Genomic DNA, 25,118 nt, shown 5'->3' on the forward strand with positions numbered 1-25,118 from the left:
CCTGTCAATCAGCCACATGCAAACAGCTCGTTAAGGTCTACAGGCACTCTTAACTTCAGACTAATTTGCATATTTAGGCGTGTGTGGGTATTTGTTTTAGAAATGCAAGTTATAGGGTGACTCCATAATTTTTCTTCATCATTGAGCGATTCCATAATTTTTTCCTCTACTTGAGCTTAAAAAAATTGGCATTAATTACAGTGTTGTTTAATTTTGAGGTATATTTTACAAAGCCAGAATGTTCAGCTGTTAAATAAAATAATTACATCATATCATCTGTGACTTGTTTTTTTGGTCAAAAGTAAAACAGCTGAATGAACATCCTCCAAGAGTAGTGATTCTATATTTTTTTGCCAGGGTTTGTACATTTCTAATAAATTCAAAACAACTTTAAAATGCACAAAAGTCAGCTCAGCCCTTCTCTCATTTGCTTATTGAGGAATCTTGACAAATTCAGAGACACAAAAGCACAAATGTTTGATTCACAGGAAGTATTTATTTTAGTACACATTCACAGAGGAAATTTCATCAACACTTCTGGAGTTCCATGTAAGGAGGACAATTTGAAGGGTTGCAATCATCATCATCATCATCTGATTAATTTTCAGTCTCAGGACCTGGTGATTTAGTGCTCTTGGCTACATTCGGTGGTTAAGGGAGCTGTGGAGGTTGATCCTTGCGTCCTTTTCGAGAAAACCACCCCAGCACACCTCCTACCAAACCGCCTGTAACTGTCACGCCTCCTGTGGTGGCAGCTGAAAAGCCAGCGGCTCCTTGGGAGCAGAGTTTAGAAATCAGAAATTACAAACTCTATTCATTCATCTTCATGGAATATATATATATATATATATATATATATATATATATATATATATATATATATACACACACACACGAAAAATATATATATTTTATATATATATTTATGTGTGTGTGTATATATATATATATATATATATATATATATATATATATATATATACACACACACACATACATATACACACGTGTATATATATATATGTGTGTGTGTGTGTATATATATATATATATATATATACACACACACATACACACAATATATATATATTAGGGGTGGCACGGTTCACAAAAGTCGCGGTTCGGTACGTATTGCGTTTTTTTTTTTTTTAAATCTTAAGTACTCTGTATTTGGGCATATAGCCTACTATTTACCTTAAGTAAACATAGTTTAGGATACAGCATTTAAGAGAGGTTAAAATTATAGTTACAATGAAATAATCATGCACAAACTGAGTTTCGTTATGGATTTTGCCTTCGTGGGGTCCAAAGGCAGAGTCTGTTTGAATGCCGCAGTGATCTGAGTTTGCGTTTTGGCAGGCTCTCTCCTCACCTCCTCTGATACACTCGTGTGATGTCTCTTTAGATGTGCAGACATATTTGAAGTATTCCCACGAGTGTACGGCATTCGTACTTTACAAAGCTTGCATATTGTGACGTTTTTGTCAATTGATTTTTTGCCGGCGTCATCGCATGTAATGGGAAAACCAAACTGTTCCCACACACCTGATTTGAATGCCGCGGGGGCATCCTCTATGTACGACGACCTGCCTTCTCCACTCCCACTTGCCATTTTTGCACTTGCCATCCACACTCCGCTGTCATTTCAATTCTTTCGCGCAGGGGTGATAGCGTTCCGGCGCCGCGCCGGATTTCCGGCGTACCGCGGCGCCGGAAAAAAAAAAAAAATCTAGTTCGCCCATTATCCTGTGTCATTCTGAGATGCGCAGATAGACAGTAAAGGGAATTCCGAATTCCCTTTACTGTCTATCTGCGCATCTCAGAATGACACAGGATAATGGGCGAACTAGATTTTTTTTTTTTCCGGCGCCGCGGTACGCCGGAAATCCGGCGCGGCGCCGGAACGCTATCACCCCTGTTCGCGCGAAAGAGAACCACGTGGTTTCATACGGGCATTCGGCTTTTTTTTTTTTGGCGAACGTCTTAAATAGGGGTACCGCGGTTTATACGCGTATTGCACCGCAACAGGCGTATCGTACGGTTCAGTTTTTTTCCCATAACCATGCCAAGCCTAATATATATATATATATATATATATATACACACACACACACACACACACACACACACACACACGTGTGTGTGTGTGTGTGTGTGTGTGTGTATACACGTGTATATATATATATATATATATATATATATACACACACACACACACATATATACATGTATGTACACACATACATATATATTCCTTGATATTTTGGGAATAAAACATTTTGTATTGAAACTGTGAACCAAAACTTGGTTTATTGTTTCTTCAGCACGAAGGCGGCCTGTCTTTATGTTTGTCACAGGTAATGAATGGAAATTCAGCTTTTTATTCAGTGAAAGTCAGGAAATTTGGGATTTGAGTTCAAACTCCCTGACATAAGAATGACCAGTATGCAAAAACCAAAAATTATCACCCATGTGTATGTGTAAAAACAAAAACACACACACGTATGTGTGTGTGTGTATATATATATATATATATATATATATACACACACACACACACACACACACACACACACACACACCCACCAAGTGTATGTGTGTATATATATAGTGTATGTATTATATATATATATATATATATATATATATATATATATATATATATATATAAGGGCTGTCAAACGATTAAAAAATTTAATCGCGATTAATCTCAGAATTTCATATAGTTAATCGCGATTAATCACATTTTTTAAAATCTATGTAAATGAATAAGGCTTTTAAAGTGAAATGTTACGATTAAAATGGTGAACACATTTTATGCTAAAAGTACTTGTTAAAAACTGCTGGTACAAGAGAAAATGGTAAGTGAGTTTTTTCACTTACATACAGTGGGGCAAAAAAGTATTTAGTCAGTCACCAATTGTGCAAGTTCTCCCACTTAAAAAGATGAGAGAGGTCTGTCATTTTCATCATAGGTACACTTCAACTATGAGAGACAAAATGAGAAAAAAAAAAAATCCAGAAAATCACATTGTCTGATTTTTAAAGAATTTATTTGCAAATTATGGTGGAAAATAAGTATTTGGTCAATAACAAAAGTTCATCTCAATACTTTGTTATAAACCTTTTGTTGGCAATGACAGAGGTCAAACATTTTCTGTAAGTCTTCACAAGGTTTTCACACACTGTTGCTGGTATTTTGGCCCATTCCTCCATGCAGATCTCCTCTAGAGCAGTGATGTTTTGGGGCTGTCGCTGGGCAACACGGACTTTCAACTCCCTCCAAAGATTTTCTATGGGGTTGAGATCTGGAGACTGGCTAGGCCACTCCAGGACCTTGAAATGCTTCTTACGAAGCCACTCCTTCGTTGCCCGGGCGGTGTGTTTGGGATCATTGTCATGCTGAAAAACTCAGCCACATTTCGTCTTCAATGCCCTTGCTGATGGAAGGAGGTTTTCACTCAAAATCTCACGATACATGACCCCATTCATTCTTTCCTTTACACGGATCAGTCGTCCTGGTCCCTTTGCAGAAAAACAGCCCCAAAGCATGATGTTTCCACCCACATGCTTCACAGTAGGTATGGTGATCTTTGGATGCAACTCAGCATTCTTTCTCCTCCAAACACGACAAGTTGAGTTTTTACCAAAAAGTTCTATTTTGGTTTCATCTGACCATATGACATTCTCCCAATCCTCTTCTGGATCATCCAAATGCTCTCTAGCAAACTTCAGATGGGCCTGGACATGTACTGGCTTAAGCAGGAGGACACGTCTGGCACTGCAGGATTTGAGTCCCTGGCGGCGTAGTGTGTTACTGATGGTAGCCTTTGTTACTTTGGTCCCAGCTCTCTGCAGGTCATTCACTAGGTCCCCCCGTGTGGTTCTGGGATTTTTGTTCACCGTTCTTGTGATCATTTTGACCCCACAGGGTGAGATCTTGCGTGGAGCCCCAGATCGAGGGAGATTATCAGTGGTCTTGTATGTCTTCCATTTTCTAATAATTGCTCCCACAGTTGATTTCTTCACACCAAGCTGCTTACCTATTGCAGATTCAGTCTTCCCAGCCTGGTGCAGGTCTACAGTTTTGTTTCTGGTGTCCTTTGACAGCTCTTTGGTCTTGGCCATAGTGGAGTTTGGAGTGTGACTGTTTGAGGTTGTGGACAGGTGTCTTTTATACTGATAACGAGTTCAAACAGGTACCATTAATACAGGTAACGAGTGGAGGACAGAGGAGCCTCTTAAAGAAGTTGTTACAGGTCTGTGAGAGCCAGAAATCTTGCTTGTTTGTAGGTGACCAAATACTTATTTTACCGAGGAATTTACCAATTAATTCATTAAAAATCCTACAATGTGATTTCCTGGATTCTTTCCCCCCATTCTGTCTCTCATAGTTGAAGTGTACCTATGATGAAAATGACAGGCCTCTCTCATCTTTTTAAGTGGGAGAACTTGCACAATTGGTGGCTGACTAAATACTTTTTTGTCCCACTGTACTAGGCAGTACTGAACATACAAAACACAAAATTGGATTTTTCAAATATAAAACATGTAGTGACATACTACTGTGTCTCAGTTCAGACATGTGTGACAAAAGAAAATAAAAATGAAATAAAACTTCAATTGTGCTGGAGTTGTATTCAGTCACAGCCTATAGGACTTCACAGTGCTGTGCAAACAAAAATAAACTGCAGCTGGACTTCAATAAAGACATTTAGTGTCGTATCACAGTGCTACAGTAGGGTGACCAGACGTCCCGGTTTTACCGGGACAGTCCCGATTTGGGGTTGTGTGTCCCGAGTCCCGACAAAAGTCTGCCGGGACACGGATATGTCCCGGTTTTCGCCACTCACGATGTTTGCGACTGAGCAGCGTGGGAATCATTAGCGGAGAAATGTCTGCATTTACTATTTTGATGAATTGACAGGAATCGCAAACTTTCCTGGTTACTGCCCCCTGGCCCTGTGGCATGGGTGTTTATTTAGCCACATTATTCCATACAACAGAACGTGTTGCCATGCAACAATAAAATAAACATTAACTGGCGCGAATGTTCTTTGTCTAGCAGCTAGCAGCAGTAATGCCGCAGCAATTATGCCGTAAAGAAAACGTACCTTTTCCAGAGATTTACAGGGCACCTACCCCTTCCTCCGAGAGGTGCAGAACAATGCGCACGAAGCCTACTGCACACACTGTAAGTGCTTTGTTCTTGTACTGAGTTGGGTAGCCTATGTTGCAAATGCTGTGTGCTTCTGTGGGGGCTTTCCTCGGGCTGTCGCCCCTCTCCTCCTTTACTGCTGTTTTGTTTGAGTGTATATTTATGGAAGCCACGAGAGGCCCTTCATATAATCTTTTTTTATTCACCTTGTTATCCCGAGATAACGACATAATTAATTCAGGCTCTCGAGAAAACAACACAACTAATTTGAGATCTCGAGAAAACAAAACTGTTATTTCGAGATCTCGAGAAAACAAAACAATTATTTCATGATCTCAGCTGGATCACTGTATCTCCGTCAGTAGAGACGAAGCCGGGCCAGTCTTCTGCGGAGGTGCCGCGGACTAATTTTGAAATCATCCCTTATTAAAAGACTTAATCCGATCTCTCCCTGTGTCAACCCCTGATCAAAATATTGCCTTATTAGGTGATTGATTATTCCAGACATTCTAATGACCAAAGTTGCGTCTATATAGAATGAGAAATAGCCCCAAAGTCAGCATATCACAAGTCTCTTGGCGCACCTGAATGAACCATTTCTCAGCTGTTTACTCGAGATCATGGAATAATTGTCTTGTTTTCTTGAGATCTCGGAATAACAGTTTTGTTTTCTCAAGGTCTTGAATTAGTTGTGTTGTTTTCTCGAGATCCTGAATTAATTATGTCGTTATCTCGGAATAATGGTTTTGTTTTCTCGAGATCTCAAATTAGTTGTGTTGTTTTCTCGAGATCCTGAATTAATTATGTCGTTATCTCGGGATAACAAGGTGAATAAAAAAAGGATTATATGAAGGGCATCTCTCGGCTTCCGTAGGTATATATTCTCAAATCACTTGTCTCTTTTTTGTTTCTGTTTAACATACCATTCTGACAGTTTGGCCATATTGCTGTGTTGAACAGCTTGTTGCACCTTCTATTAAAGTGTTCACTTTTGTACACATCTTCTTGCTTTATTCATTCAGTTGTGGGGAATGGTTAGTAAGGTTGATTCTGACCGAGGCTATGCTGAGGTCACATATCTACTTTTTAAGTTCATGCTATAGTGCATACAATTTTAGAGATATAGCCTACATGTGCATATGCGTTCTTCTTGGTGTTCTCACAAACAGGTGAAATAAATCAGTTTAAATTTGGCCTATGGACATAGCCTGGCCTATTCTCAGCCATTACAAAATCTGCTGTCTGACCATAATTTAACTGATCTGTATACCACTATGCTACTAGATAACAAAATGCCTGTTTGTTTTATTTCATGTGAGATGTTGATAAATGTGAGCTTCAACAAAATGGTAAGAGCACCTCTCCGAGTGTCATGTTTACGTTAAAAAAAAAAAAAAGGTGTGCGTGCACGAGCATGGTCGCGCGCAAAAGTGTCCCGGTTTCAGACTAGGGAAATCTGGTCACCCTATACTACAGCATACCGAAATCTCACTTTACAAAAATATTTTAGAACTGCAAAGTGCATACCAAAACCAACTCAGTCACACTCTTCTTTTGAAATAAAACTTTTGAAATGAAACTTCCCGTTTAACAGACCTTTCTCCATCACTCACACTTACTGTTATTGAAGCAGCGCGCGACAAGCCTCAACAGGAACTACGGGTGACTCGCAGGGCCAAATTAGAATTTGCGTTAATGGCACTATTTTTTTTAATCGTGATAAATTGAGATCGCGTTAATGAGTTATTATCGCGTTAACTTCGACAGCCCTAACACATGGGTGATAATTTTTGGTTTTTGCATACTGGTCATTCTTATGTCAGGGAGTTTGAACTCAAATCCCAAATTTCCTGACTTTCACTGAATAAAAAGCTGAATTTCCATTACCTGTGACAAACAGAAAGACAGGCCGCCTTCGTGCTGAAGAAACAATAAACCAAGTTTTAGTTTACAGTTTCAATACAAAATGTTTTTATTCCCAAAACATCACGGAATAATGTCGTTTAAAAAAACAAAAAACAAACAAAAAACCCCCCTGCATGGAGTACATGATAAATGGCAAATCAAAATTAAACAAAATCCCCTTATATTCCATGACTCTGCCCCCCAAAAAATTATCAGTCACCTAACTTTCCACATCTGGAAGCAAATTTTTCAATCACATAAAACAATATTCCAGAAATTCCATGACCCATGGGAACCCGGTTACGCACAAATTTAGCACTTGTTTGATGGACACTTTGATAAATTAATCCCTTGATTGACCAAATAGAACTGAATTGTCAATTTGGAGAAGACAAAATACTCTGTAAATTTTAAGTACAAATGTTTTTAGGAATCATGGATTCAGGTTCTAATTTAATGCCAGACTGATTGGTTGATCAGTTGATTCTGTCACCTGACTGTTTCTGTTTGGTTGGACTGACTGGTTGATGCATTTATTGATTGTTGGCTTATTGTTGGGTGAAGATTGACTTCCTTGATGATTTGGACTCAGTCTTCCACTGATGATTGACTGACTGGTTGAGGAATGTACTGATTTATTGTTGGTAGATTACATGAACCAATTAGTCAACTGCTTTGTTGATTGATCGATCGATTGACAGATTGGTTGGTTGCTTGGACTAATTGGGCTACTGGTTAGTTGCTTGCTTGCTTGAATTGATGGATCAGCTGGTGAGGTATTTCAGTGATTAATTTTGTTATTAACTGCTTATATGAGTGGTTTGCTGAAACCAGCAGATCGAATGACATATTGGCTCACCTACTGACTGAAGAATAGGCACCAAGGTGCCTGCTGCTACTCCTCCTCCATTAGCTACAGCAGCGGATGACATCATACCTGCAGCTATGGACCCAGCTTTGATGCCAACAGCCGTGAAGCCCACCGCTGTGAGAGCAGCAGGAGCAAACAAGACTGTAGCTGCTACAGAAAAAACACAAACCCAGAACAAACACCAAGATTCATTATTTTGTCTCCTCTGTAGTTCTGTTGCAGCTCGCTGATGTTTTTTCCTGATTGATCAATAAACACCATTGAAAAAAATTGGATTTATTATTTTTTCCCCATAACTCTTTCAAAGACACAAAACACAAACATTAGGTCCTCAGTATGTATTTACTTTAAGACACTTACACTAGGGCTGGGTGATTTTCATGATAAATTCAAATGAATGTTTTAATGCAATTTTCAACATGTTCGACCTGAGATTATAAATAAATCTCTCTCTCTCTCTCTCTCTCAATTTAAACATTTGAGTTTGTGTCTTTCTGATGCTGTCGCTCTGTAAACAGGGAAGGAACTTGGATTTGAGAAGAATACCCCAAGTGGACTTCTCAATGGACACCATTACTCTTCCGCGAAGAAGGGTTCACCAAGTTGTTCAAAAAAAAATTGTAACAGCACTATCGCTAATAGTGCAAACAATTTTTTTTTTACATATCCTTTCTTTAAACAATCTTTTTAAAGAACCATTGCTTGCACCATTTGCCCTGGAAGCTGAGAACAGCTGCTTGTGCAATAATGTTTTCAAGAAAATTATTGCGTTCTCAAGATGACAAAGCCTGTTTTTTGTGATAAGTTAATTGATTATCATTAATTAATTTATGTATTTTATCTAATATTTATTCATTTTGGTTGATATAGCCAGGTCATTTCTTTATTTTTTAATTCATTTATGGTCCGGAGCAGTGACGGGCTGTGTGTACAAAGGGCAGGGACTTAAATCAACCTGAGCTCATGACTCATGCTTACTGGGAATAACTGCAGTCCACAGTCGCAGTCAGAAATGGGGTGAAGCGGATTACCCACTCTTCTCAAGAACGGGGCCAGCACACACTGTTCTGACCACTGTGGCCCTACCTGCGTGCAGCTCCGGACATGTCAGGGCATCGCATGTGATTTCACATTCAATCAGTCTGTCAGTTATAAATGAATGAAAAAATAAATGTATTAAAATGTATTCATTTAAGTCTATAAAATAAATATAAATAAAATTAAGAATTTTAAAAATCAGAATTTTTAAAATAACACTTTTGCCTGACGATTTATTTTATTTTGAAAAACGAACAAAAAAAAAACCCACTCCATTGCCTTTTTACCAACATTTCAGATGAAAAATGAAATGAGACTTAGACGTATATAACTGCTGAAGTGGTCTGTGGTGGAAAAACCTTCTTGCTCACCACACTGCAGACACAAAAAAAGAAACCCGTTTCATGGTGTGAGAAGACACCTAGATGGATGAATTGTGAGAAAGTGTGAAGATTTTGTGATGAGTTAAGACTCCAAAATATTTCCATTCAGAGAACTAGATTGGGAAATTGTACAGCATTTGGCAGAGCTGATAGATGGAACTGTCAAAAGTCAAAGTCCTTCCTGTGCCAGGACCTGGTCTTCCCAGGCAGTCTCCCGTCCCAGTCAGTCGCACTGGGTGGCGCCGATCTCCGTTGCTATAGCCCTCGGCCTCTCGCCTATACAGCTAGGGTTACAGTCGGGGGCATGTCCTCTGGTAACCGCAAGACTTTGACTCCCCGCTTGCCTCGCCATATGGCAGTAGGTACTGTTTTTATGATGTAGTCTTTGGGATGACCTGACTGTGAGCAGAACTCATACGTGGAACTGTAATCATTATTTATATCTCGATGAGAACAACTGTCATATCTTATCCGACAAAACTGAATGAGGCAACTTGCTATAAAATAAAATTTAAGATTAAACTTTTATTTAAAAGTCTTAATTTTGTTTTTTTTAAAATCAAAAATAATTTTATCAAACTGTCTCACGTTATCTGCCACTAACGTTGAAGACAGGAAGTCTCTTTGTGATACACAATGGGTTTTCATTAAAATAGTGATTATTCTGATGACCAGTGAGAATGTACTGTATATAAGGCTGCATATTATACTGTATAGAAGGCAAGATTTTGAGGGGAAAAGAGAGAGAGAAAAAGAGAGAGAACGAGAACACAGTATGGGAATAAACCCTGAATGAGATCACAAGGCACCATACACATCCCCATTTCAACATCTGGAGGAAACTGGAGAATGTTTACGAATCTAAATCATTCCCGATACTGACCTGCTCCAGCAGCAACTCCTGCTGTGGCTCCAATTGCAAATTTGACCTCCTCTGGAAAATCACAGGAAAATTAACATTATAACATGATGTCATATTACAGGTATAGCCACAATATCAGGAAGTTCTCTCATTAGCTAGTGCCATGTTTATGATTTATATCACAAAGAATCGGGATAATCAGGTTCATATCCCATGCAGTTTAGATGGAAAATCTGTTTAATGTCTCTTTGTACAATTCATCCACCCTGAAGAGGCACTGCAGGTCCAGAAGAATTTATTTACAGAAAGGGTGAAATGAGAATTCAGGAGAGGGGACAGAGGCCATCACCGGCAACCGGGGTCCTGAGATGCCAAGGTCCGGTTCTCCAAATTATCCCCCCCACACTCTTTTTCCTTTCTTACTCACTTTCTCTTTCTCTCACTCACTTTTCACTTTCTTTCTTTCTTTCTTTCTTTCTTTCTTTCTTTCTTTCTTTCTTTCTTTCTCACTCACTTTTTCCTCTTATTTCTCATTCATTTTTTCTCTCTGCATTCTCTTCCTCACTCACTTTTCTCTCCCTCACTTCTCTTTTTTCTTTCTCTCTATTTCTCATTCACTTTTCTCTGCATTCTCTCTTCCTTATTTACTTTTCCCTCCCTCATTCTCTCTTCCTTCTGCTGTTAGGCTTTGGGACTATCTTGGCCTCTAGAGGCCGCTATTATATCTTTGCCATGTCATGTTTGTTTTGACAGCTAGGGGGTTTGTGTTTTTGTTTTGACAGCCATGTGCTTCTTTGTTTTTCATGTGCCTTGTGCCCCACCTAGTCTTAATTGCCAATTATGACCTGGTCATGTGTTCAATTACTTTGGGTATTTATACTACCCCATTTTGTCTTTCTAGTCACTGAGTCTTTGTGTTGTTTTATGATGAGTCACTTTTGTACTGCACGCCTTAGCCCTTTGTCTTTGGTAGTTTGCTCTTTTGGGACATTTTGACTAGTTTTTGTTACTTGGAACTTTGCCTTTTTGTATCTTCTGAGCGTCTGGCTTTTTGCTTTCTCTTCCTTGGTTTTGGATTTTTGAACTCTTGGGACTTTGGGATGTCTTTTTTTTCTTTCTTATATCTCCTGTTTGTTTGGATTTACCTTGGTGGATCTTGTTTTTTCACAAGCTGTGGATTTTTCTGGACTTCTGAGCTTGGGCAATAAACTTTTTTTTTTTTTTTTTTTTTTATTGAACTGTAGCTTTGATCTCACTCCTCTGCACTTGAGTCATTCCTCCGCTTAGCCTAGTGGGTGTTTGCTGGGTTTCTACACCAGTGACCCGGGTTCAATTCCCAGCTCAACCTAACATCTGCATTCACTTTTTTCATCCTCTTTCTTTCTTCATCAAATGAAGAATTGTTTAACTCCATGCAATGTCCCTCTGTGACGTTACCGCAGGGCATAATCAAAAACTTCACAGGAAATAAAAATGCAGCACTACCACCAAATCAGCACAGGAATAACTGAACACAATCCAATTTTGTTGATAAACATGCTGAATGCTCTTCAGTATGGATTTTTTTTCTTTCAGATCATTAATACCTCAAATTAATTTAAATTCAGAAAATTAATGCATTTTATTCTGAAAACAGAAATAACATGGAAATACATTGTTTAGAGATGAAAGTGGAGCAAAGAAAAAACCCCTGAACTTTAGAAAGTCAAACTAAAACACATTTGGGGGGCGGGCAACGTTCCCCGAAAATATTTTAACAAAACACGCGAAACCCTGCATTCTAGTGCATTTTAGTACTTATTTTCACTAAAACAAGTTATAACTTTTAAGCCTTTTTCTTTCATGTACATTAATGATTGTCAAAAATACCAAATTTAATTCCCCTAGTTAATGAGTAATTTTCAGGAGTGCATTTAGAAAACGCGGTGATTTTCCTGCTACACAGTTCATTACTTTGAAAAAAAAAAAAAATCAGGCAGCTGAAGGTAAACTCAGCAAAATCCCAAAACAGTACTGTTAAAAAGTAAAGGTCTGTTAGAGTTTCTAAAGCTTTCAGGTTTCAATGTTGGGGCCATTGAGCCTCGTTTATCAATCTTTTAGTAGAGTTGTGCATTTGCATAAGCTAAAGTGAACTAAAAATTTCCAATTCATATTTATGCGAGTTGAAGCCAATTGTTTACATTAGGTCATATTGTCTGTAAATTTAAACACACCAATGAATACCAAATTTCTCATATAAATCAGGGGCGTAGGGTGTGTGTGTGTCACACACTGACTGGCAGCCTGAGTACATTATGTAACAAAAAATAATTCCCATTGCTAGTTTTAGGCAGCTTAGAAACCGACTCTTCCATTATTGCTGTTTCTTCCACGTTTTCTTGATGTTGTGTTCTAGAAACGGCACTAAAACTTAGCTTCGAAACCACAAAATGCAACTTTGATGGAAAAACAATAAATTGCTTACCTCTCTTCACGTCGAAAGAAGGAGGAAAGTTTTGCTTGTTTTGACATGGCGAATTAATAACACGAGAAAATGCTCGTAATTCGCAACTAAAAAGACTGCAGCTATACTGGCAGATTGACCATGCTTTCTAGTGTGATTGTGTTGCGCTTGCACAGAACGGTGTCAGTCCTGCGCGCCTTAGCTTGTGCACCTGAAGGCGCGCCTTGGGCACGCGTGCCTAACGAGTTCCGGCACGCGCGCCGTTAACAAAGAACACCTGTCTTTAATCAATGAACTATGTTTGGGCTATTTAAGGACTGTGCCCATGCAAGGATGATGCGAAGTATTACGTGAAAAATCCGAAAAAAAATTTCTCCATTCGGAAAACCGGAGATTTTCAAGAGTTTTGTCAAATATCCGGATTTCCGGGTAAATCCGGAAGACTTTCATCCCTGATTGTTAGAGGAGCTGTGTGGCCAAAATTTAACACAAAACAAAACATCCATCCAATCCTCTTAGTGGAGCAGATAACTGAATAATCGTTCAAATTGTCATACAAGAATCAAATTTGGCATGCATATTACTTGTAGGCTGGTGATTTAAGAAAAAACGTTAGCCACGTGAAAATTCAAAATGGCGGCCATCGGCGTCATATTTTTACTTTTGGGGATAACTGTTTGACTCAGTTGTCCAATTTTGTTGATCTTAACATAATTTCATACATTTCTGACCCCTGAGAATCAGATTCTGGCAACAGAAAGCATCTATGAATATTCTAAATCTACAAATTACCACTAAGACATGTTTTTTCAAACTGTTTTTATTGCAATAGTGACTTACGGAACAGGTGAATAAACGATCATTTGCCTTGGTCATGAAGACAGTGAGTGTTTCATTAATTCATAGTAGTCCAATTTATGATTCCTTATTCAGAGCAGGTGCAGCTGCACAAAGCTGTGCAACTCAAGCTGAACTTACAACACTTGCACCTTCTATGTGACTGTGTCTTGCACTGACACCTCCCGAGTTGCTGGCAACTCTGAGCAACTGGGGAAAGTACAGACCAGATAATGTTCCAGTTATCTCCTTCTTGCTTCCAGCCCCATTCAGCAGGACTCTCCACATTGGGCTGGCATACCAGGGCCTGGCTCCATATGCAACCTGCAGGATATGCTGTGCGCTTGATGTGCTGAACAAGGGCCACACGAGTTGGAGGGATGGCTTCATAGGACCTCTACTTCCTGGCAAAAAGTTCAAGCCGTGCATCATCAACTGCTTCAGCTGAACTAGAGCGGTCAAACATCACGACAAACTTCACCAGCAGCTTTGTGTCATGATCTTCAACAGCTGTAGGGTAGCAGCTCAACTTGCAGAATACTTCAGAAGTTTCCAGGCACACATCCCATGTCTGCCAGGCTGACTTCTTCCCATTTCCTCTGAATGATGACATGATATCGCAACCCATGAAAGAGTGAAGAAGCAGCATTCCACAGATCTTTTCTGGGGCAAGAGTCAGGATGAGCTCATGTACTGGGATCCACTTCAGGTTGCGTCCCTGGCCAAAAGCCAGCCACATTTCCTGAAGCCCGAGTTCTTGCAGTTGTGAGAATGTACTGACAGCGATCATGAGAACATCCATGTCATTGGCACTGATCATGACTTTTCATGCCCTCCTTTACAGCATAACTGACATGTAGGGAGATTCTAGTGTCAGCTTCCTCATGACTGCAAGGAGTAATCCCACTCAGGCTAGTCTCGGGATGGTTGCTGAGGGCATCTGGGCCTTTAGTGATGACAACTTGGTTTTCAGTGTGGAGCTACACTACGTTCTCAGCCAGGTATTGAAACAGCTTTGTTTTGTTGGCAGAATGACAAAGGAAGCTGCGCCAGTTCCGTGGCAACTTTCCAGTCCCTGTGACCCGGCATTTGGCTCAATGTCCTCATTTCGATCGAGATTCTGATTTGAAACTCGATGATAGATAAACATTGAATACAATGTCTGTTCTCTGATACTTCATGGGACAAGCATCAACTCTGGGGATGAATTCCAGTACAGCATACTCTGCAAATGTCTTTGAAGTTCTTGGTGGCAGTGTATTGACCAGTGCTGAACTGTTAATTATGATAGCATCAGTCACAGGTTCTGCATGGCGGCACGGTGATGTAGTGGTTAGCGCTGTCGCCTCACAGCAAGAAGGTCCGGGTTCGAGCCCTGTGGTCAGCGAGGGCCTTTCTGTGCGGAGTTTGCATGTTCTCCCCGTGTCTGCATGGGTTTCCTCCGGGTGCTCCGGTTTCCCCCACAGTCCAAAGACATGCAGGTTAGGTTAACTGGTGACTCTAAATTGACCGTAGGTGTGAATGTGAGTGTGAATGGTTGTCTGTGTCTATGTGTCAGCCCTGTGATGACCTGGCGACTTGTCCAGGGTGTACCCCACCTTTCGCCCGTAGTCAGCTGGGATAGGCTCCAGCTTGCCTGCGACCCTGTAGAACAGGATAAAGCGGCTAGAGATAATGAGATGAAATGAGACAGGTTCTGCATCAGGCAGTGTGACCTTGTCTTCAAGAATGGCAGCTAGCTGTGATTTCTAGCAGACATGTAGCCTCCCGCTGTTGTGGAGGGCTGCTGGAAATGACTGATTCTTGTGGCAGAAAAACTCATGTAGATCACATTCCTTGCTCTGACAGGAGATGAATAACTTGGAGAAGAGCTGGCAGTCTTCTTTCAACATTTTCTCTTTAGTGAAAGTTTGGAGCTTTTCTTGTTGAAAGAAGTTCATCTTGGTCTTCTTGATAGATGCATAGAATGAGCCAGTATCTTCATTCTCTAGTGCCACTAAAAATGCCTCAAAGCATAGATGGAGTCAGACATACTCAGCTACATGCAGAGTCACTCCACATGCTACCCCCACCTAGTTTAGCCTGCGAGCCAATGCAGTTTACTGAGGTGTGGCCACTGCTGTACACAAGCAACTTCTTGGAGCCATAGGTGAGAGTTGGGTAAGTAGTGAGGACTAGTGCCAGGAGTCCATCCAGAGGATGTGACTGACTTCTGAAACAAATGCTACTTCTATTACTATACCCTTACACCCCACACATATTACATCACTACATTGCTCTATATTAATGCATATTTTCAAATAAAATGTGCAGAACATGGTATTAGGGTGCAGGTTATCATGTTAAAACATACGATTTTGGATTCTAGATACAAAAGTTGCATATATTTTGACACCAAAATCAAGCAAATCGCTCAACAAGGTCATGCTATGTAAGAACATGTGGGCTTGCCTATCGGAAGTGGCGGCCATTAGGGATGCGTACTGGTACGCCAGACCGGTTCTGGACTTGTAAAAACGTTTCGGTTCAGGTCCAAAAAAACCGAAACCCCAGTGATTCGGTACTGGACTTGTAAAAAAAAATGTAGCACTCACATATATCCTTTTCATTCTAGACCATCTTAAACCTTCCATAGATCGCGAAATTTGCGCTGGAAAAAGACGAAAACATTCTCATGCATCGCTGTGTATGGCGGCCATTGCTGAATTCCCAAAGTCTCACAAGTTGTTGCAACTGCTCGCGAGATTTGGATGACGTCAAGGGAAGCTAGCGATGTGATTGGCTAAACACTGCGTGGCTGCCAGTGGGCGCCATATTGGATAGTTAGAGGTCTTTTGTGTTTTCTCGGCAGCAGACGGGGTCATGTTTGTTTGACCTCCCTGGTTTACACAATGCCACGGCGTACTAGCAGCAGGGTATGGGACCATGTAACAAAACTCCCACAGAACCAGGCAAAGTGTAAACTTTGTGAGAGCGTTATCCACACTGCTGGAGGTACTTCTAACATTGCAAGACATTTGCGATGACATCGCCAGATCGAAACGACACCGCATCCGGCCTCAGCAACTTTGACAGCTATGTTCGGTAGCGTTGGTGAGCGAAACAACAACGATCAGGGTGAGTTTTATGAACTTTTATCGTAAGCTTAACCATACGTTTGTAGGATTTTCATAATGTTTTATAGCCTGTTTTTTTTCTGCAATTTTGTTTGTAACTTGTCAAACCGTGCATCATCTTAGCAGACTCATTAGCATATATTAACTGTTATAATAGGACCGGACTAGGACCGGTATGACGTTTATAACTTTATTTAGCAAATTTTTTTATGCAAAATAATATACCAATGAATTATATTCCCTTGACAAAGCCAGTGTCAGTACTCAGTTATAATGTTTTTTTTTTTAATTTCTGCTACAAACACACTCTCAAACACACATAGGATCATATAGTAGGATAGTATATAAGGATAGTGTCTAAGGATACAATCATCATATACTTTTTGTCTTGTGTTGCTGGTGATTCTTGAAAAAATTAAATACTGCAAATTTTACGCACAGCTTTCTAGTAATGAAATGAATGGTAATGAAATTTCTGCCATTTTTACATTGATATGACAATGCTTTGATTTGACCGAACCAGTATTTTACGGTACCTAATACTACCTCTGAAAAATATGTTCACTCTAGCCCGCTGCCCTCCTGTGCTGAAATAAAGCAAACGTGTCAGTGCTTTTAGACTTTGATTGTAATTAATTTCATAATTTTGCCTTCAGTCCAGGGCCTCCAGGCCCAGCTGAATGTAGGACAACCTTCAAGGGCTTCACCTGCATCCACAGACTCCACACCAGTTGCCTCCACTTCTAAAGGTGCCAGTGCCAACACTGCCACTGGGGTATGGAAACCTGACTTACCTTCCCTGGGATCTTTTTCAACTTCAAGTTCCCCTTCCACACCTGTCGCGAGTGCATCTTGGCCAAGCAGGCTAAGATTTCAACAGACAAGCAGCACGCAATAACAGCAAGATTATGCCATTACATTGTCAAATCCTTGCGTCCATTTTCCACAGTTGATGATCCCTATTTCCGGGCGCTTCTAAGGGAGCTCAACCACGCCTACCAAGTTCCAGGCCGTGACAAAGTGTCGGAAAGGCTCATTCCGCAAATGTATGAGGTAGCCCTCCTCAAGCTAAAGGATGAGCTGAAGGACGTGGAGTACGCAGCCCTGACTGGAGACGGATGGACGTCACGAGTGGCCGACCATTATTTGACCCTAACAGTGCACTATTTGAAAGACTGGACAATGCAAGTGAGAGTTCTGCAAACGCTGAAGGCCCAAGTCTAACAAACAGGAGAGAGCATTGCGGCAGAAATCAAAGAGTGTCTTACGAAATTCAGCCTGGTGGGCAAGGTTGATGTAATGACAACTGCCAACGCTAAAGCGATGGTGAATGCTACCACCACTGCAGGGATAAAACTGTCACTTAACTGCTTCGCCCATACTTTTTTTGTTTCCGTTTCCCGTTGAGAGTACGTCGTGCGCGTTCTGGCTGCCGCTTCTCACCAGAGCTCTTATTTTATTTCTTTTTCTATTTTTTTTCCTGTGTGTTTGTGTAGTTTGGTGTTTGTTTGAGTGTTTTGTCCGCCGGTTGTGGTGTAGCTCCGGACCCAGTTTGGGGCGTCGGTTCCCTCCAGGCCTTGGTTCGCTGTGGGTGATGCCTGTGCTCCCAGCTATGGACTGCAGTGAGCCTGTTGCTCAATTTACATCGTGGTTGTCCAGTGCTCTGTGCTTTAACGCTTGGCGTGATGTTCCGAGCGATGTTGCTCGGTGGTGTCGCGGCGGCTGTGCAGGCGGTTTGGGACACACCAGCGCTCTGCGTGGCGGAGCTTCTCTGCTCGCTGTGTGGATCCACGGCGTGGTGTTCGAGCAATGTTGCTGACGGCGTCACGGCGGCGGTGCTGGAGATGTGGGACTTGTTTTTATGCGCCTTTTGGTGGGACTGTGGCTGCTACACCACGGGAATTACATCCTGACCCCTACTTGGTGGACTTTTTACTTTTTATTTTTTATTATATTTATTTATTTATTTATTTTTTCTTTCCTTGTCTATAATTGTAAAGCGTCCTTGGGTTTTTTGAAAGGCGCTATATAAATTTAACTTATTATTATTATTATTATTATTATACATGGGCGGCACGGTGGTGTAGTGGTTAGGGCTGTCGCCTCACAGCAAGAAGGTCCTGGGTTCGAGCCCCGGGGCCGGCGAGGGCCTTTCTGTGTGGAGTTTGCATGTTCTCCCCGTGTCCGCGTGGGTTTCCTCCGGGTGCTCCGGTTTCCCCCACAGTCCAAAGACATGCAGGTTAGGTTAACTGGTGACTCTAAATTGACCGTAGGTGTGAATGTGAGTGTGAATGGTTGTCTATGTCTATGTGTCAGCCCTGTGATGAACTGGCGACTTGTCCAGGGTGTACCCCGCCTTTCGCCCGTAGTCAGTTGGGATGGGCTCCAGCTTGCCTGCGACCCTGTAGAAGGATGGAGTGGCTAGAGATAATGAGATGAGATTATTATACATTGAACCTGTCAACTCAGAAGGCGATGAATGTGCCAACTGTGCGTAGCATGCTGGCCATCATCAGACCACCAATCACCTACTTTCGCAATTCATATCTCGCCAAAGTAGTTCTGAAGGAGAAGCAGGAAGCCCTTGGGAAACCCAACCACAACCTCATCCTCGACTGTAAGACACGCTGGAATAGCAGTTACCTGACGGTTGAAAGGTTTGTAGAACAGTATCCAGCAGTAGTAGCTGCTTAAAAAAATCAAGAAGAAAGACAGCTTCAAGAAGCTGCAGAAGTGTACCGACAATGACATAGAGAAGATGGAGCATTTCCTCAGGGTGATGAAGCTCCCGTATATTATCACAGTCGCGATGTCGTCTGAGAAAAGACCAACCTCTGGACAGGTGCTGCCTATGCTCCACAAACTGGAACAGCACTTGGCTGACAAAGACGAGGATGACAAGTTTACAAAAGACATTAAGTCATCCATCAGGGAAGATCTCTCAGCCAGATACAGAGAAGATGAAAGGAGAGAGTTCCTCAAAGAGGCAACTGCCCTCGACCCCAGGTTCAAGGGCTCCATGGTTGGCCCAGTGGACATGTGGGATCGGCTCACAAACAGCATCGAAGTGAGCCAATCTCACATGTCTACTGTGGTGAAGACGGAACCCGAGGAAGCCGTGCCAGTGCCACTACAGGAGCCCCAGGAGGAAAGTGATGATACATCTCCTGCAAAGAAGCCAAAGCTAAGTGCAATGGAGGAAATCTTTGAGGATAATGATGATGATGTTGTGACGCATGTTGAGCCACCGGTGCCACTTTGGCTGAGAATTCAGCAGGAGATACTGAAGTTCAGGGCCTTGCCGAAGTTGAAGTCTTCAGATGATGTGCTTGCATTCTGGCAGGGAAAGGTTGATGAACTACCACTCCTCTGTAGGCATGCCAAAAAAATACCTTATCGTGCCAGGCACAAGTGTGCCAAGTGAGCGGGTCTTCAGTATGGCTGGGGACATTGTATCAGCTGAAAGAGCTCGTCTTGACCCAGACTCTGTCAACATGCTCTTGTTCCTCAACAAAAACACATGAATGTGTGTTAACTGTTAAGCTATAGTTTAGCAGCTAGCTAGTGATCTGTAACTTCTGTTAAACAAGCTTGAGCCCTGCAGGCATAAGCTGGAGCCTGTTGTTGATAACTTGTTGCTGTTGTGATAACTTGTTGGCTGTTGCTGTTGTTCCTAAGTGAACAAAAGCAAGTTTAACTAAGCCTTATTAGTTTAGAATAGTACCTGTACTAGTAGTATACTACATGTACCTCATTGTCATGACTCATGATGCCAAGCACAAGTCGCACAACTGCGCCACAAGTCAAGTGAATGTATAGAGTATAGACTACAGTCACTACTAGACAGTAACTAGCTACTAGCTAGTAGCTAATGTTCTGTAACTTCTGTTGAACAAGCTTGCTTGTCCTGAGCCCTGCAGTCCTATATGCTGGAGCCTGTTGTTGATAACTTGTTGCTGTTGTTGATAACTTCCTAGTAAAGAAAAAGTTAAAAAAAGACAGTTAGTTTAACTTAGTTAGCCTTAGTTTAGAACAGTTACCTGTACTACCTCATTGTGTCATGCTAGGCATGAGCAGCACAACTGCGCCAAAAGTCAAGTGAATCGGTGTAAAGACTACACTACCTTACAGTTACTTACAGGGATCACTTGCACTGTTGTGTCAGAACTTACCAGTGAATAAACCAGACAAGTTTGAGTTTATTTCAATCTGCAGTTATGCCTTGTCTTTGATAGTAGTCCTTGTTAAAGAGTCTTCAACTTAATTTAGCCAAGTTGCTCGCATTATGCTGTTAGAACATTATTCAAATATGCCATGGGTTCAGGTCCGGACTTATTAGGTCCGGACCTGAACCTAAACCTCTGGATTCGAATCCGGACCTGAACCTGAATGTGGGTTTAGGTATGCATCCCTAGCGGCCATCTTGAAAAATGACCGCCATTTTCAAATTTCGTGTGGCTAACTTCTTTTTTATGAAAACGCATCCTATGGTAGATATACAGGCCAATTTTGGTGCTTGTATGACAAAATGAATGATTCTTCTGATATTTGCAGTTAGTTATCTGCCCCACTACTCTGCCTGACTGAAATAATAAGTTCAATTTATATAGTGCCTTTCACAAACCCAAGGATGCTTTACACAGGAGTTACACAAAAAACAAACAAACAAGAAAAATAAAAGTAGTGTGAAGTAAAGAGGAAAGTTTTCAGGTTAGCTCTGAAGGAAGAGAGAGTGGAACAGTCACGAAGCGATTGTGGTAGTGAGTTCCAAAGTTTAGGAACAGCAACACTGAATGATCTGCCACCCATAGATGCCAGTTTAAAATGAGGGACAGTCAAAAGTCCAGAGACAGAAGATCTGAGGGAGCAGGAGAGACAGTACAAATGAATCAGCTCACAGAAATAGAAAGGGGCGAAACCATGAAGAGTTTTATAAGTTAGTAGCAGGATTTTGTATTTAATCCGACAGATAACTGGCAGCCAGTGCAGTTGCTGTAGAACAGGACTGATGTGAGCAGTGCACTTGGTGAATGTGAGGACTCTAGCTGCTGAGTTTTGGATGTACTGCAGGCGATTGAGCAATGTGGCAGGGAGACCATGAGAGAGAGAATTGCAGTAGTCAAGATGAGAAAAGATAAATGCATTGACCAACATTTTGGCATCAGTTTCAAAGAGAAGAGGACAGAGACGTGCAACATTGTGGAGGTGAAAGAATGCATTCTTAAGGCCCGGTCCCACTGCACTTACGGATGCAAAGAGGATGTAAAACGTAAAAAAATCTTTGCCATCCGTTGGAAAACGCTATGCATCCGTTGTGTACTCATTGCATACGTGCTTCATACGCTCTATCCATCGAGCATCCGTCCACTGTGATTTCATCCGCGCAAAAAGTTTTGAGCTGCACAAAACTTTTAGAACGGATGAACTTTCCGCCGTGTACGATGTAAATCCGCGACATATACGAGCAACAAACGTTCTATGTCCGTTATCATCCGTTAAACGTCTGCTGTATCCTCTCTGCATCCTCTGGGCATCCTCGCAACTCACATCCGCTGCAGCTGAAAACGGAAAGAGGGAGGAAAGATAAGGTACATGAAACGTCTATTCATCATTAGTAGCACGGAAATAGAAAGGATGTAAGCGTATGCATCTCGTATATAAAGTATTCAAAACGGACAAAGCGTTTATATCTGGGATGTATCTCGTATATTTAGGATGTCTGGAGTATGTCTAGAGTATGTAGAAGGACACCTAGCGGACAATCGGTCTGCATCCGATATACATCCGCGCAACATGCCCTTTGTTTCCGTTAGGCGTACGTGATGCAGCCCCTTAATCCGCTATGCATCCGCTCTTTCTGCTATGCGTCCGCTTCTCAGTTATCACCGGTAACCCCTTCGGAGCTGTCATCCACTTCCATCCGCTTCCATCCGCTAGGCTTCCTATGAACATGCGTTTAACATCCCCGCTGTATACTACCCACATCCATTCTTTTCCCGCAAATTTTCGCCAATTTTGTCCATTTCTGGAGCGGATGAAAACGGATAGAGCCACCCCCGAAATTTTGCTCGTCCGCTGTGTCCTTTTTGCATACGTTTTGTGTCCATCGGCCAGTGGGACCGAGCCTTTAGTAATGAGTTTAAAATGGGGTTCAAATGTAAAGGTGGAGTCAAAGAGAACTCCAAGGTTTTTCATAACTTGGGAAGGACTTGTAGACAAGCCATCAACATCAGTAGTGAAATTGGAGAAATCAAAACCTGTGTTTTGGTACCTACTGATGGAACTTCCATTTTACTAGCATAAAGTTTAAGGCAGTTCTTATGCAGCCATTGCTTGAGGTCAGTGATGCAAGTCCTTAGCAGCTGAACAGAGGCTATGGAAGGGGTGATAGTGATGTAGATTTGAATGTCATCAGCATAGCAATGAAAGTTAAGGTCATGGTTGTGAATAATCTGGCCTATAGGAGAAACATAATATAAAAAGAAGGGGACCAAGGATGGAACCCTGAGGCACACCTTGAGCTATGGTAACAGTGGATGATTTATGAACACCAATAGAGATGAACTGTTGCCTGTTTGCTAGATATGACTGAAACCAGGCTAGAGCTAAGCCAGTAATACCAAAAGAAGATAGTCTAGGAAATGAGAGTGTATCAGGCCTGTGTGCTGAGCACTCTCCTCTATGGAAGCAAAGCATGGACCCTCTACTCCCGCCAAGAACGCAGACTGAACGCCTTCCACATGCGCTGTCTCAGAAGACTTCTGGGCATCACCTGGCAGGACCGTGTCACCAACACCGATGTACTGGCCAAGGCAGGGATGCCCAGCATGTTTGCCATGCTGACCCAGAGACGACTGCACTGGCTAGACCACGCTAGCCGCATGGATGACGGCCACATCCCAAAGGACGTGCTGTATGTTGAGCTGGCCACAGGCTCCAGACCCACAGGATGACCCGCACCATCTACAAGGATGTGTGCAAGCGCGACCTGAGGGCAGGCGGCTTCAACCCCGTAGACCTGGAGACGGCAGCCTCAGACCGCGCCAGCTGGCGGTCCACCACCAAGGCAGTCGTTGGGGAAGCTGAGGAAAAGAGAGAGACCCGGTGGGGGGAGAGGAGGCTCCAACAACAGCGGAGATTGCAGACGGCATCAACAGACACCCAACCAAGCAACTTCACCTGCAGCAACTGTAGCAGACTGTGCGACTCACGCATCGGCCTATACAGTCATACTAGGCGCTGCAACTCGACAACTGATGGATGACCCCTGGCACAGATCACCATGATCTTTCGAGATTGAAGGAGCCAACAACAATAGAGATGAACTGTTGCCTGTTTGCTAGATATGACTGAAACCAGGCTAGAGCTAAGCCAGTAATACCAAAAGAAGATAGTCTGGAAATGAGTAGCTCATGATGTACAGTGTCAAAGGCAGCTGTGAGGTCCAAGAGGAGAAGGATATTGAGATGACCAGCAGGTCATTAACAACTCCTAAGAGAGTAGATTCAGTGCCATGCAGATTGTGAAAGCCTGACTGAAAGGGTTCATGGAGATCATTATGAGCAAGGAAAGTATGAAGCTGAGAGGCAACAACTCTCTCCATTACTTTAGCTAGGAAAGGGAGATTAGAGATGGGTCTGTAATTGGACAGTGAAAGAGGATTGAGACCAGTTTTCTTTAGTATTGGTGTAACTGAAGCAATTTTGAGGGAGGTGGGAACAGTGCCTAAAGCAAAACACTGATTAATCATATGAACAATATAAGGGGAGATAGCAGATACACAGGATTTAAGAAGTGCAGTGGGTGCAGGGTCCAGCAGACATGAGGAGGAGGAGAACTTAGTAAGGATTTCTGATACTTTAGAAGAATCAACAAGAGAGAAAGCAGAGAGACAGCAGTCAGCTTTATGAGAAAAAGCTACTTGCGTGACAGAAGAATGAATTTCAGAATGGAAGTGTTGGTAAATACTGTCAATTTTATCCTTGAAGAAATCCAAAAAAGCCCGACACTGAGCAGGGGAGCTGGGAGTGGTTGAGGAAGGGGGCTGAAGTAGTTTCTTTTTTGTATTAAACAGAGTTTTGGGTCTATGGTTGCCACTCTTAATGATGCTGGCATAGTAGGAGGATCGGGCAGCGTTAAGAGCATTCTTGTACTTTGCAATGTGCTCAGAGAAGAGTGAAAGATGAATAGTAAGGGCAGTTTTCTTATAAAGGCACTCTAGCCACCTTCCTTTGGCCTTCATGGCCCTAAGCTCAGAGGTGAACCAAGGAGAGGCACAATTCATGGAGACCTGTCTAGTTTTAAGGGGCACGAAAGTGTTAAGTGTGTTAGATATAGTATTATTGTAAATAGAAACCATATCATCAGGGGAGGAAACCTTAGCAAATTTACAAAAAGAAGGAGAGACAGAGGAAGAATGCATATCAATAGAAGAAATATTACGGAAAGAGACAGTAGAACGCAGAGGAAGTTTAGGAGAGGGCACACTGAGACAACACTCAATCA

The 25,118-nt window shown here is 41.9% G+C and overlaps 1 pseudogene; it reads right to left on the reverse strand.

The window, feature by feature from the left end:
* Positions 1–476: 476 nt before the first annotated feature.
* LOC132889082 (interferon alpha-inducible protein 27-like protein 2A) overlaps positions 477–25,118 on the reverse strand; it is a 51,467-nt pseudogene continuing 26,825 nt past the window's right edge.

Source organism: Neoarius graeffei, chromosome 7 (genome assembly GCF_027579695.1).
Source record: "Neoarius graeffei isolate fNeoGra1 chromosome 7, fNeoGra1.pri, whole genome shotgun sequence".
NCBI classification, from domain to species: domain Eukaryota; kingdom Metazoa; phylum Chordata; class Actinopteri; order Siluriformes; family Ariidae; genus Neoarius; species Neoarius graeffei.